General features: G+C 35.5%; 1 long non-coding RNA gene across 3 annotated transcripts in view; it reads left to right on the top strand.

Moving 5' to 3' along the window:
* The window catches only part of LOC128546979 (uncharacterized), a 38435-nt gene extending 26965 nt beyond the window's left edge, over window positions 1-11470 (top strand). Inside the window, exons 2-4 of one of the 3 annotated variants that reach the window (XR_008366244.1) lie at window positions 4053-4124; window positions 7802-8331; window positions 8619-11470. This is a non-coding gene — a long non-coding RNA (uncharacterized LOC128546979). The other 2 variants (XR_008366243.1, XR_008366242.1) reach the window with 2 other exon arrangements.
* The last annotated feature ends 2407 nt before the right edge of the window (window positions 11471-13877 follow it).

Raw genomic sequence — 13877 nt, 5'->3', positions numbered from 1 at the left:
ATTAAGCATAAAATAAAAAGAAAATTTGTTTGTATTGAGTGAATGTGGAATATATCTTACCTCGAAGTGAGAAAATTTTCACATTTTCACAAGCGCTATTCCATATTCACTCAAAACATTTCTTTACATAAAATTTTTATTTGTTTAAGAGTGTTTCCTTTTCATTACCAGAGGTTTTGAATTCTAAGATTTAGAAGGAGATAAGATAATACCAACACCAAGATGGAGCCTTGACAATATGACCCCTGGCACTGTTATTTATGGTATAATGTCATAAACAAGAGGGCCATGATGGCTCTATATCGCTCACCCGAGTTTAGTTGCGTACTATTGCTAAAACTGTATTGAAAGTTATCCTAAACATAGCACAGATTTCAAACACAGTGTTAGAAATAACTTTTCCAATAAACTTGACCACAGGGCTAGTTAACTTCCAACATTAACTTGCACCCATGATTTTCAACTTGCTCTTGTTTTCGCAAATGCTTTAAAGATATAACAGAGATTTATAAACATGGATTTTTTCCAAAGAATTCACCAAAATGGACTTTCTATATAAAATATGCACTTGCCGGTTGAGATTGTTCCTAGCAACTTCAACTTGCCAATGTGTGGGCAAGTGAGCAAGTGCTTATTTCAAACACTGCAAAGATGGCATGTGCATGGGCTGCACCCATTATGCCCAAGATCAAGGTTACCATGAGTGCTATACTTGCGCAATCTTTTGGGTTAAAGTTCTAGGGCAAGCTTAATTTCTCAGTGATTGAGCGGAAAAAATTATCATTAGTCAAGGGCCCTTGTAACTTGACTTTTCACACCAATAACTGTAGTGGTTATCTGTGCCATACTGAAGCTCAATTTTTCAAATGAACAAAATAAAGGATTCCTTTCATTGTATTTGATGCAAGTTTACTTTACTTAAACAAGTTGTCGAATAGTTGAGCATATTATCTTGAAACAGCTCTCGTTATTTGTTAAGATCATATGGAAGTGAATTGTAAACAATATGATCTGACAGAAAGTATACAAATGACTTTCCAGTTTGATGTACTTACTGGTAATTGCTTCAGTAATATTACTATCCAGGGCTGGCTTTGTCTTTGTACCCGTCACTGAACTACCCGCAAATGTCTTGTTGTAAAAAAAAACAGTAGCAAGTAGATGAGCTAGAGCAGTTCCGCTGCCTTTTGATTTACGCAGGCAGGCATTTAATTGTGGTACAGTGATCCTGGCTCCATATCATGGCAAAAGGTCGATGTACATCATGCTTTCATTCTGCAAAACACACTAATATCTATCAAAAGATACCATGTACAGTATAATATATCAATGTCTGAGTAACATGTGCCTCATTTGTATATATATAAACCTTATCATATAATGTAAAGGAATTCTTAAATATTACAGCAGCTTGATATCCAGGGCTTTAACAGACAAAAGTACTCACTATAAATCAGGAAGCAGCCATTGAGTATGATTAGATGGGCTATCATACCTTTTTTCTCAATAGATGCCAAATAATCAAGTTTAAATTAAAAGGTATAACAGTACGGTTGATAAGCCTGAAGGAAGTTGTTATGCCCCCAGCATCTACTGATGTGGGAGGCATATAGTGATTGTCCTGTCCATTTGTCCATTCGTTCGTCCATACGAGGTTTACCAAATGGGACCATTTCGTCTAGCATCAATACCCCTTACTAGAATGACTTGATACTAATGCAGATGTATCCTGTGACCATTCCTCATCTTCAGACACCCCCTGACCTCAGTTTGACCTTGACTTTTAATTGATCTCCTTTTGGACTTTGGTTGCTTTATATGGGCCATCTCTTAGTTAGACAAATGGGACCGTTTCGTCTAGCATCAATACCCCTTACTAGAATGACTTGATACTAATGCAGATGTAACCTGTGACCATTCCTCATCTTTAAACATTACCTGACTTCAGTTTGACCTTGACCTTGACCTCGTTTTGGACTTAGGTGCAAAATCTATCGATAAGGATGCCACTAGGGGCATCAAGCGTTTATTGAACGCAGCTCCTTGTTTGATACAGTTCTTCATAATACAGGGGCCTCAGATGCAATAACTATGGCGGCTAAGGTCCAGTTGTCTAGTATGGATGGTAATCATTGTAAACAGCAAATTTTTTCCTTCTTTACAAAGTACCCCTAAAAGGACCTTTTCCCAATTGAAAAATGCAATCTTTTTTCCCAATTATCATCCAAAAATTCCCCAAATGACCAAATTAAGTTTGCATTTTGATGATTGCAGAAGGAAAACTTAGTTACATTGACATTCACCATGATTTAAACAGTTTGTTTGATGCTATTTACATGGAATTAAAGGAAGAAGCATTCTAAATGATGTTATTAATTAACTATAAAAATTCCCAATCTGAGTAAAAACCCCGCTATTTTTCCCAATTTATCCGGTACTGGACCTTTTCCCAAAAGAGAAAAAAAAGTCACTGGTAAAACAATATGTCTTGGCTAATAGCAAATGAGTCATGTCATGTGAAAATGTGCCTATATATCTTGTCTGCATTATGTGACCAGTGCGGGCCCAGATCAGCCTTCACATTTGCAAAGTCTGATCAGGACCCATACTGTTCTCCAGTATGTCAGCAAAGTCTGATCAGGACCCATACTGTTCTCCAGTATGTCACAAAAGACCTATTCTGTCTCAAGAAACAATTTTCTCATTTTAGTTAAACTATACAAAAGCGCCAAACAACTTAATCTTTACTTGCTGGAAATAATTAAAATCTTGAAAGGCATATTTTCTCATGATAAATCCACAGGCATCAGTATCGGACCTGGGACAAAAATATGTTTGTTTTCATCCTAAATGAGTTAAAAATGAAAAATATGTAGTGAAATATGAGCCCCCATAAAATATACATATGTCTACTGAAGGCCAGAATCTCGCGAATCGAGCCTGCGAGCAATGGGTTCACTTCCCGGGCCGTTGTGAAATAAATTCTCTAGACAATTAAACAAACTACCTATCAATATTTCACGTGTACATTTAGCTACAAAATGAGACCGACCCCAAGTCTCTAGCCCTTCCCGTTCATGAAATATCTATCAGAGTGCCTATCTGTTGAAAGTTCCAGGTAGATAGAAATGTGGCACAACGGAACGGTACGAAATCACGGACTAAAAGATGTTTGTCAGCCTAGCAAGGGTCAAATTCATTTGACATTAATAACAAGTATTACTTAATATGCAAATTATTGCCACTCACCACCGTCAGTATCATCTGCTACACGCGATATTTACTTTTTTATTTTTCCGTCGGTCTTTCAATTGTATTATCCGCCATTGAAACCGATACGATAATATCAGAGTTTTTTTGTGCGAAACGATGCCGTTCTGTCGGAGGTGTGTCGCTATTGGCCAATCAGAAATTGCGTTTAAAAATACCTTACGAATTCTGTTCAATGGCGTAGCATTCAATTGAAAGACCGTGGAAAAATTTGAAACGCCAATATCGCGTGTTTGAGATGCTACTGACGATTGTGAGTGGCCCTAGTTTATGTATTTATTTATACTATTTAGTATTTTTTATTGAATTTGACCCTTGCTTGGGTGACAAACATATTTTAGTCCGTGATTTCGTACCATTTCGTTGTGCCACATTTCTGTCTACCTGGAACTTGCAGCAGAAAGGCACTCGTTTTCTGATAGATATTTCATGAACGGGAAGGGCTAGAGACTTGGGGTCGGTCTCATTTTGTAGCTAAATGTACACGTGAAATATTGATAAGTAGTTTGTTTAATTGTCTAGAGAATTTATTTCACAACGGCCCGGGAAGTGAACCCATTGCTCGCAGGCTCGTTTCTTGAGATTCTGGCCTTCAGTAGACATATGTATATTTTGATGGGGGCTCATATTTCACTACATATTTTTCATTTTTAACTCATTTAGGATGAAAACAAACATATTTTTGTCCCAGGTCCGATACTGGTGCCTGTGGATAAATCTGAAATAAAAACGAAGGCACTATCATGCACACAAGGCAAATGTGGACAAATTTCTGTTTTCAGAGACAGCTCATCCAGTGACAACAAAAGGTAATCATGTGAAAGTTAATCCCTTTAAAGTCGCCACAATGTCTGGTGAGTATTTATTTAAGAGCGGATGCGTTAGCAATAACCTATTAAATTGTTTAAAGTCAATCCCTTTTAAAGTAGTCAGAATGTCTGACATGTGTTTAGTTAAATATAAACAGAATCACACTTACCAATAACATATACAGGACTGCTACTCCATTTTAAATCAGTATTGCAGTTGTTTCATTTTGTTTGTTTTATCACATATATTTATTGAAGGAAAAAAAGGAACGAACTTATTCTAAAATACAAGCCTATTATATACAATTTTCTAAAGCAGTGAAAATTCAGAAGTAGTGGATTTAATGTTGCTTGCTGAAACAATTTAGCTTTAAAATTGCAACAAATCACTGAGGCCAAAAGTGTTTGGTATTCATATTCTTTGACTTTGATACATCTGGATGACATTACAATTGAAATTAAACATGTTAATGTTGTTAACCAAAGATTGTTATGTTGCATAAAGTAAGGTAACAGCACATGGGGGAGGAACTGTTACACGAGACACGGTTGTGGAGGATATCATGTTACAGATTTAGGATGCTACTGTTATAACGTTACAGCATTCGGAGGATAATAATCGCTGTCGGTGTTTTTGCCAAAGAAATGGTAAAGATTTATCTCTTTTTTTGCAAAAGTAAACATTGTTTTTCTAGATCAATGGTATGTACGTCTGTTGAGACATGGTTTAACCTGCGAAACACAGTATATTGACGTCTATCAAGCGTTTAATGACAAAATTCGAAATTTTGATAGAAAATTATCTAAAAGAAGTTGATTGAAATATATTTCAACCATATTTTATGCTCATTTGCATTGATAAAAACCCTCTTTAGGCATGCACTTATAATACGAGGTAGAAACCCTCTTTAGGCATGCACTTATAATACGAGGTAGAAAAATCACTTTGGGTCTAATTATTTGTGGTTTTATAACATGTTACCGTTTAGCTGGATATGTTACAGTTGTGGGGTGCTATTTCTGGATGTGTTACAGATTTAGGATGGTACTTTTTGGAATACTTTATGACAATATATAATACCAGGATAGTAAATAAAATTTAGATATCATGAATTAAGCAGGATTTTTTTTATAATAAAATGATATAAACATTTTCAATGGAAAGCTAGTGTTCTATATCCAATGTATATAATACCATAATCACCAATTGGCATTGAATCGTCGTTTGCACTTTAATAGGCTTATCTTTTATAAATAGTACCTGTTTATGCTACATGTACTATGCTAGCAATGATGTGTCCTAGCTTCGGAAGAGCTTGGCAATGCGTGTCTTTAACGATTTCAATTACTAATATGCTTAAAAGAAAATATCCTCTCGGAATCGGTAATGGAGAACTGAAGAAATTAATTGGCTTTTCTAATGACAACTCGCACATGTGCAATAAAACATTATTTCAAATAACAAAAGATTCTCTTGTTTTTGTTAAACATGTATACGTATTTACTGTTGGAACAACCATCGAATCATAGTCTGCTTGCAGGCGCGTAGTTGCCTACAAGCAGATATGCATCTGCGCAATGACGATCTGGCAAGCATGCACAATTAAATTGGCTAATCTGAAGCATTAAATCTGTTTTGGTCACAGTTAGGAGCCTATATCATTTAACAGAGGATTTTGTACGCAACTCATAGTTAAAATGTATAATGTTTCAGGATTTTCATTTAAAAATATATGCATCTTTGTCTTTGTATGTATGCCGGTGTCAATGGGCTTTTCAGGACTGTGCGCCATTCAAAGGCATGTCTCAGGACTGTAATGTCCACCATCTACAGGGTTCGCACAGGCCTTGAAAAGTCCTTGAATTCGATGGTACTCCTTGAAAATGACAAAAACCCTAAAAGACCTGGAAAAGTACTTGAATTTTGAAAAAAACTCCTTGAATTTGACCTTTCACTCCTTGAAAATATTCTTTCCGTAACTTTGCTTTGCAAAAAGAATTTAAGGCTTAAAATAAATCGGAGAAAATGAAAATAAATTCGTAAAATTGCATGATCGGATCACTCGTATGCTATTATAGTGGTCTACGGCCACACTTTATCAATATTTACAGAGTGCTATTTCTACTGTATCACCGTTTGCATGTTTCCGTTTCCGTTAAAAAAGTACGGGGAATAATAACTCGCAATTTTTAACTATTTGCGAGTGTTTCCAGTGAATTAAAATGAGTAAGAAAAAGAAACATGTTTACTCAAGTAAGCGGGAGACAAAAGACGAATATAAAAGTGGCTGAAGCCCTATAGAGCAGACAGAACGAAGTGTATTTGTACGTCGTGTGACAAAATTTTGAGGTATCATTAGTAGGAGTGCGCTAAAAAATCACAAGAAAAGCGATAAACCTCAGCAAAATAGTGAATCACATCAGTCTAATAATCGAATTACATCATTTTCAATGGTGTGACAAGTAATGGTTGTTTTATTTTTGCATTACATAATAAAAGTTGTTCAGATTATGTCGTGGTTTTGAAAAAAAATAGTGCTTGAAAAATTGTAAAAAGTCCTTGAAAAGTACTTGAATTTTGTCTCTGATATTCTGTATGAACCATGATCTAGCATTGTGGTAACGCGAGCACGAGCACATTAAATTCGGGTTGTTCAAAAATTAGGAGTTACCTTATAACCATAGTAACTCGCTGTCTGCTTAGATTTGAACGAAAGTAATCTATTTGAATATAAATAAAGAAACACTTAGAACATTTTTCGAGATCGCTCCGCGATATCTCTGGTGATTTATTTTGAGGTTATGAAAAATTTAGCAACCAATGTATTTACAGATTGTTCAAATGATCGGTCAATTTGTATGGAAAAGGGATGGGAGATTTGCTCTGCATAACTTGTATCATCAACTGTTCATCATATGTGATTCTTGACATATCACAACCGACATCTTCTCCCATTGGGTGGAATGTTCTAAGTTCTTCTTTCCTGTGTTTTTAAACGTTGTTACAGCAATGCCTCTCTAGTACATGTCTGACTGTCTCAAATGACAAAATAAATGTTGTTTAGCAGTATTAACATCTAACAACAGAATCCTGAAGAAGAAAAAAAGTATCATCCTAAATCTGTAACACATTCAGAAGAAGCACTCCACAACTGTAACATATCCTGCTAAACTGCAACATTTTATAAAACCACGAAAAATTAGACCCACAGTAATTTTTCTACCTTGTATTATAAGTCCACTCCATGCCTGAAGAGGGTTTTAATCAATGCAAATGAGCATGAAATATGGTTGGAATATCTTTTAATCAATTTCTTTTAGATAATTTTCTATCAAAATTTCGAGTTTTGTCATAAAACACTTGATTGACATCAATATACTGTGTTTTGCAGGTTAAGCCATGTCTCAACAGAAGTGCATATCATTGATCTAGAAATACAAATTTTATTTTTGGAAAAAGAGATAAATCTTTACCACATCTTTGGCAAACAAAACACCGACAGCTATTATTATCCTCCGAATGCTGTAACGTTATCCAGGAATACTGTAACAGTAGCATCCTAAATCTGTAACATGATATCCTCCACAACCAAGTCTCGTGTAACAGTTCCTCCCCCGTGGAGCATGTGCCAATTCATGTAAAAGTGTTCCAGTCACATGTATTTCCAAAATGGCTGAGCATCCAAAGAAAAAAACAAAAGAATCATTGAATATTGATGTAGATAACGCTAAAGTGTGATTTGAGGCAATATTTACGACAGCGTGGTTTACCTGTGTCGGGGTCAAAGCATGAACTTGTTCAAAGGGCAAAAGGTGCTGACGAAATTGGAAAACGGAACTCGAAGAGACTAGAATCGCCAATGAGAACTTCGCGGCTGTGAGAAGGGAAAACACCGTTAGAACTCTTATCATTGAAAAGTGGTTGGACAAGAGATGTGACACAAATACCTCAATTCACGAACAACAGTCTTTACAATTATCTTGTGCTGAATGATTCCAGAACATTTGACAATAAGCCAATTAATGCCAAAAAACAATTGAAAGCTTAAGTGTTTTACACGGACAGACATCTTCATTCTATTGAGTTTCATGAAATAAACAGGACAATTTCACATTGCTATTTTAGAGCAAAAGTATTGAAATCTCTGCCAGGAATGTCCAATAAAGATAACAAATTCGAATACAGAGTTTGGACATGTCTGTCTAAAATATCTGGTCGTGTACTTGCTGCTGGATGTGAATGTCATGCTGGGTAATTTTCTCAAATTTCAATTAGCTCAGTGAAATGTTCAATTTTTAACCCAGATGTTGAGATATTTTCGTAACAATATGAACAATACTGGTAGAATAAGAACAGTCATAATGAAATGCTGTCAGACCTGTATGGCAATAAATAGCAAGTTCCGACATTACGGAGTAGGTTGGGTTTTACTACTGCCAAATTATCTTTTTTTTACAACACATTTCCACATAGATTCTCAAGTAAGCAATGCACCTAGTCTCTTCAACCTCCTGACAAGAAAGTATCTTATGTTTCAGTGGTGGTATTATCAAGTGTAATCCTTTCAGTGTCATTAAATCACTTATCAGAAAGCCTTTATGAGACATGATGGCATCACTGCGCTCACATAGGTCAAGTATACCACAAGATCGTGTGATCTGCTTGTCACTTACACTACCAGCCCACATGTCAGACACAAAAGTTATTAATCCAGAAGGACTTATTCCAAGCAAGGCTTTGTAAGTCATAATATTATGCGATTTGTAGTGTTAATACATTAATGACTTGTTTATTAAAGATTGGGGTGTCTCGGTAAAAAAATCTGGACAGTCAATAATAACGCGGGTACTTTGATATGCTGACTGAAATTTCCTCGGCATGGTATTTTGGATCACTGATTTGGTAGGCAAGTTCAACAAGAAATCAAGTTTCACAGACAGATAGTCTGTCCACTTGTTTATGATCACTGAACATGTTGATTTTGAGATGTGGAAGCATGTTGCTCTTAGACAAATAGACCAGTACGAAGTGACATCTGACCGTCCACAAAATGTGCTGAACATAGCCTCACATTGTTGTTGAAGGTGAATTTCTTCAATCAGTTTTTACACGTTTTATCCATGTTCGTCTCAAATTAATGTTCGCTGGAAATCTGTGTAACACAATTCTTTGTCCATTAATTAACCACTTTCCCATGGAAATTTGAACAAACACAACAGTCATGCCTTTTTTTCTGCGTTGATTTGATAATACTAATAGGAGTCACCATGTTTTTTGCAGCTGATTTGCTCACCGGAAATGAAGCATTGCACCAGTTTTATCTTTTATGTGAAGATCTCTCTAAAGGGGCCTAACTGAAATCTGTACTTCCTGAACTGGGCTATACTTATGGACAATACCAATAACATATACAGGACTGCTTCTCCATTTTAACCCTTTACCACACAGGACAGTAGCCAAAGTAACCTCCTTTACATAACACTGTTATGTGATAATCTATAATCAATATATGGCTGATAAGCGTGACTGTCTTATCTGAACAGAAGTGTTGGCATTATTTTGTGATTACACACACTTATGTTTAAAATATCATTATTTTAATATTTTCTGTAAGTTTTGACATTATTTTGTCAATATAAAGTTTATAGCAATTTAAATTCTCTTTCTGATGATAAAAAATTCATTGTAGTTTCTCTTCGAATTTCGAAGATAAAAAGTGTTAAAGTACGGGAAATATATTTTTAGGCATAAAATTCTGTTTTGGATTACTTTCACATTGATATTCATATACAATTTCATTTTGATGTTTGAAAGTTCGATTTAGATCTATAGTTAATGAACTCATCTTCCAAATTGGCATCGGGAAGTATTTATATAAAAAAACATCCATCAAACAGAATAACACTACATAAATAACAGATCGTAAAATTTCTGAAAGTACAAAAAGATCGCTGACATCGAGACACGTAACCGACTACAGTATTCTTGTGCTAAAAATTAAAATATTTTTAGATAATATTACGTAATATTTTGCTGATCAAGCGTCGGTACATCACGGGTGACTTCCGCTGCAATTAACTCTTGGGAGTGTCAAAAAATGTTTGGAAGTCGGGGTCCTTCTGTTTTGAATAACACTTCCCATTATGTAAGGCCATAAATTCCAAGCCATCGTATACACAAATTGTTGTTTAGGGGAAATCCGCATATATCACGCGTGACCTTCATGACCTAACACATTTAAAAATATTTAGATGTTAAATGGTTGTTATATTTAGAACAAGGAAAGTCCCGCGGACCGGCCAGTTACAAGTAGTTTTCACAGTAATTTTCCATGACGGTGATAAACGTATCGATGTGGGAAAGGGTTAAATCAGTATTGCAGTTGTTTCTTTTTGTTTGTTTTATTACATAGATTTATTGAAAAAAAGAAAGAACAAACTTCTAAAATACAAGCCTATTATACTATAATTTGGTTGTCTCTGACCCAGCAAGTGTCAAGAGAGAATAAACCACTGAAGAAAGTTTATCTCACATTTCCTCCTACTTATCACTCTGCAACACGTGAAACTTGTCTCTACACTGCACTCCTCTCACAGCACAGCACAGCCTCAGTGTCCAAAACTTGCTTGAAATAATAAAAGTTTACAAATATTTTATCACCATGTTTTCTCTTAGTCAGCCTGTACTTGTATCGTACCATACTGTACCAGTGTGTATGAGTAGTATATTGGCTGGTTTGGACAGGTTAATGTTGTTAACCAAAGATTGTTATGTTGCATCAAGTAAGGTAACAGAGCATGTGCCAGTTCATGTAAAAGTGTACCAATCACATGCATTTCTAAATGATGTTATGGGATGTCCAATTTGATATAGATATTGTTATCATTATGAAACTCGGTAATATCATATGCATTTGTTAAAGAAGTACAGCCACTTAGAAGTTCAATTTTTATTGTTTTAACGTTTGACTTTCTTTTTGTCAAAAACGGTAGAAGATATTGTAATATACTTCTACAAAGAGCAATGGCCCTTGAATAATCCACTTGTCCAGAGGCACCCTCGTTATTTATCTTAGTCACATCAACAGAGCACACTTCATTTTCAGGAAACATCACTAAATCACAAGCTTGTACATGCGCTCTTACCATCAAATTGTCTTCTGACATTAACATGTGTTCTTTTGGAATTGATCACCATGTTTTCTCTTAGTCAGCCTGTCCTTGCATCGTACCATACTGTACCAGTGTGTAAGAGTAGTATATGGGCCGGTTTGGCCACGTTAATGTTGTTAACCAAAGATTGTTATGTTGCATAAAGTAAGGTAACAGAGCATGTGCCAGTTCATGTAAAAGTGTACCAATGACATGCATTTCTGAATGGTGTTATGGGATGTTCATTTGATACAGATATTGTTACATTATGAAACTCGGTAACACCATATGCATTTGTTAAAGAAGTAAGCCATTTGAAGCTCAATTTTTATGTTTTAAATTTGACTTTCTTTTTGTCAAAAACGGTAGAAGATATTGTAATATACTTCTACAAGAGCTATGGATATAAAGATATAATTATGCACCCATGGTGTGCGGTCATAGGTCTGACCCCCATATTTGTTTAGCCAGCTTTAATGGCACTCATTAGAAACTATAATCCAATTGCGCTCTTACAAAGTTTACCCCCAAAAAATGAGAATAAACCACTGAAGAAAGTTTATCTCACATTTCCTCCTACTTATCACTCTGCAACCCGTGAAAACACGTGAAACCTGTCTCTACGATGCACTCCTCTCACAACACAGCACAGCCTCAATGTCCAAAACTTGCTTGAAATAATAAAAGTTTACAAATATTTTATCACCATGGTTTCTCTTAGTCAGCCTGTACTTGTATCGTACCATACTGTACCAGTGTGTATGAGTAGTATATTGGCTGGTTTGGACAGGTTAATGTTGTTAACCAAAGATTGTTATGTTGCATAAAGTAAGGTAACAGAGCATGTGCCAGTTCATGTAAAAATGTATCAATGACATGCATTTCTGAATGCTGTTATGGGATGTCCAATTTGATACAGATATTGTTATTATGAAACTCGGTAACACTATATGCATTTGTTAAAGAAGTACAGCCACTTAGAAGTTCAATTTTTAATGTTTTAACGTTTTACTTTCTTTTTGTCAAAAACTGTAGAAGATATTGTAATATACTTCTACAAAGAGCAATGGCCCTTGAATAATCCACTTGTCCAGAGGCACCCTCGTTATTTATCTTAGTCACATCAACAGAGCACACTTCATTTTCAGGAAACATCACTAAATCACAAGCTTGTACATGCGCTCTTACCATCAAATTGTCTTCTGACATTAACATGTGTTCTTTTGGAATTTATTACCATGTTTTCTCTTAGTCAGCCTGTACTTGTATCGTACCATACTGTACCAGTGTGTAAGAGTAGTATATGGGCCGGTTTGGCCACGTTAATGTTGTTAACCAAAGACTGTTATGTTGCATAAAGTAAGGTAACAGAGCATGTGCCAGTTCATGTAAAAGTGTACCAATGGCATGCATTTCTGAATGGTGTTATGGGATGTTCATTTTGATACAGATATTGTTAACATTATGAAACTCGGTAACACCATATGCATTTGTTAAAGAAGTAGAGCCATTTAGAAGCTCAATTTTTAATGTTTTAACATTTGACTTTCTTTTTGTCAAAAACGGTAGAAGATATTGTAATATACTTCTACAAAGAGCTATGGATATAAAGATATAATTATGCACTCCAGTGGTGTGCTGGTCATAGGTTCTGGTAACAGCTCAGCCCACTGCATTTGTGTGTAAGCCATGGGGTCTTTAAATTGGTGCAGTCTCTCTAATATGTACCGTATTTTCCGGACAATAGGCCGCGGTCTATACGTTTAAAAAAGTGAAATTTTCAGGGGTGCTGCCTATGCGTCGAAGCGGCCTATATGTCAATTTATTTTTTCTAAATGGGCCTTTCATGCAGTTCGTGCAATGGTTTTAATTTTTCACTTGCATTTTGAAAGCCGGTCGAATCATGTAAAATGTAAAGAATGGACAATATTGCCGAGAGGGCCTTTGAAAACAGCTCAAGAAACTTACATTCGGACTTAACAGTTCACTGCATTTGACAGATTAACAGGTGTAATTACGGCCTATACGTTAAATTTTATTTCTGATATAGTTAAAATATACGGCTGCGGCCAATTCGGTGCAGTGGCCTATTGTCCGGAAAATACGGTATGCTAGCTGTGAGCTCCTTTAACTGCTCAGCAATTAACCCTTAACCTGCTCTATTTCTATAATGGACTGGTCCATCTTTCAATTTGGACAGTACCACTTATTACTCAAAGGGGTTTCCACTGAAAATTTACTGACTGAATAGCGAACAGTGCAGACCATGAACCTTTTTAAAAATGGAAATAACTTATTAAGTTGAATTAAATGGTGAAATCTTAAACATCCTACAACAAAGACTAAGGTAATGTCAGAAAGTGAAACATATCGACATGAACATAAGTAAATTTACATTTACTCTGTCACCAGTTAGCTTAATATATATGTCCCAAGTTAGCTAAATTTAATTTGATATTATTGTGTATTATCAACATTTTCTCTGTTCAAAGTTAGCAATATCGCGGGTTGCGAAAATACAGAGGTGAGGAACTTTGTCACAAAGAATAATGGTTAAATCACAGTTCTGCATAGCATCCCCTTTTAGTGCATCATTGATCATTCTCCCTTCTCTGAATAAGTTAGTTGTTGAGTCCACACTTTCAA

The sequence above is a fragment of the Mercenaria mercenaria genome, chromosome 11 (assembly GCF_021730395.1).
Source record: "Mercenaria mercenaria strain notata chromosome 11, MADL_Memer_1, whole genome shotgun sequence".
NCBI classification, from domain to species: Eukaryota; Metazoa; Mollusca; class Bivalvia; order Venerida; family Veneridae; genus Mercenaria; species Mercenaria mercenaria.
The sequence above is the reverse complement of the archived record's forward strand: the minus strand, read 5'-3'. Positions and strand labels throughout refer to the sequence as shown.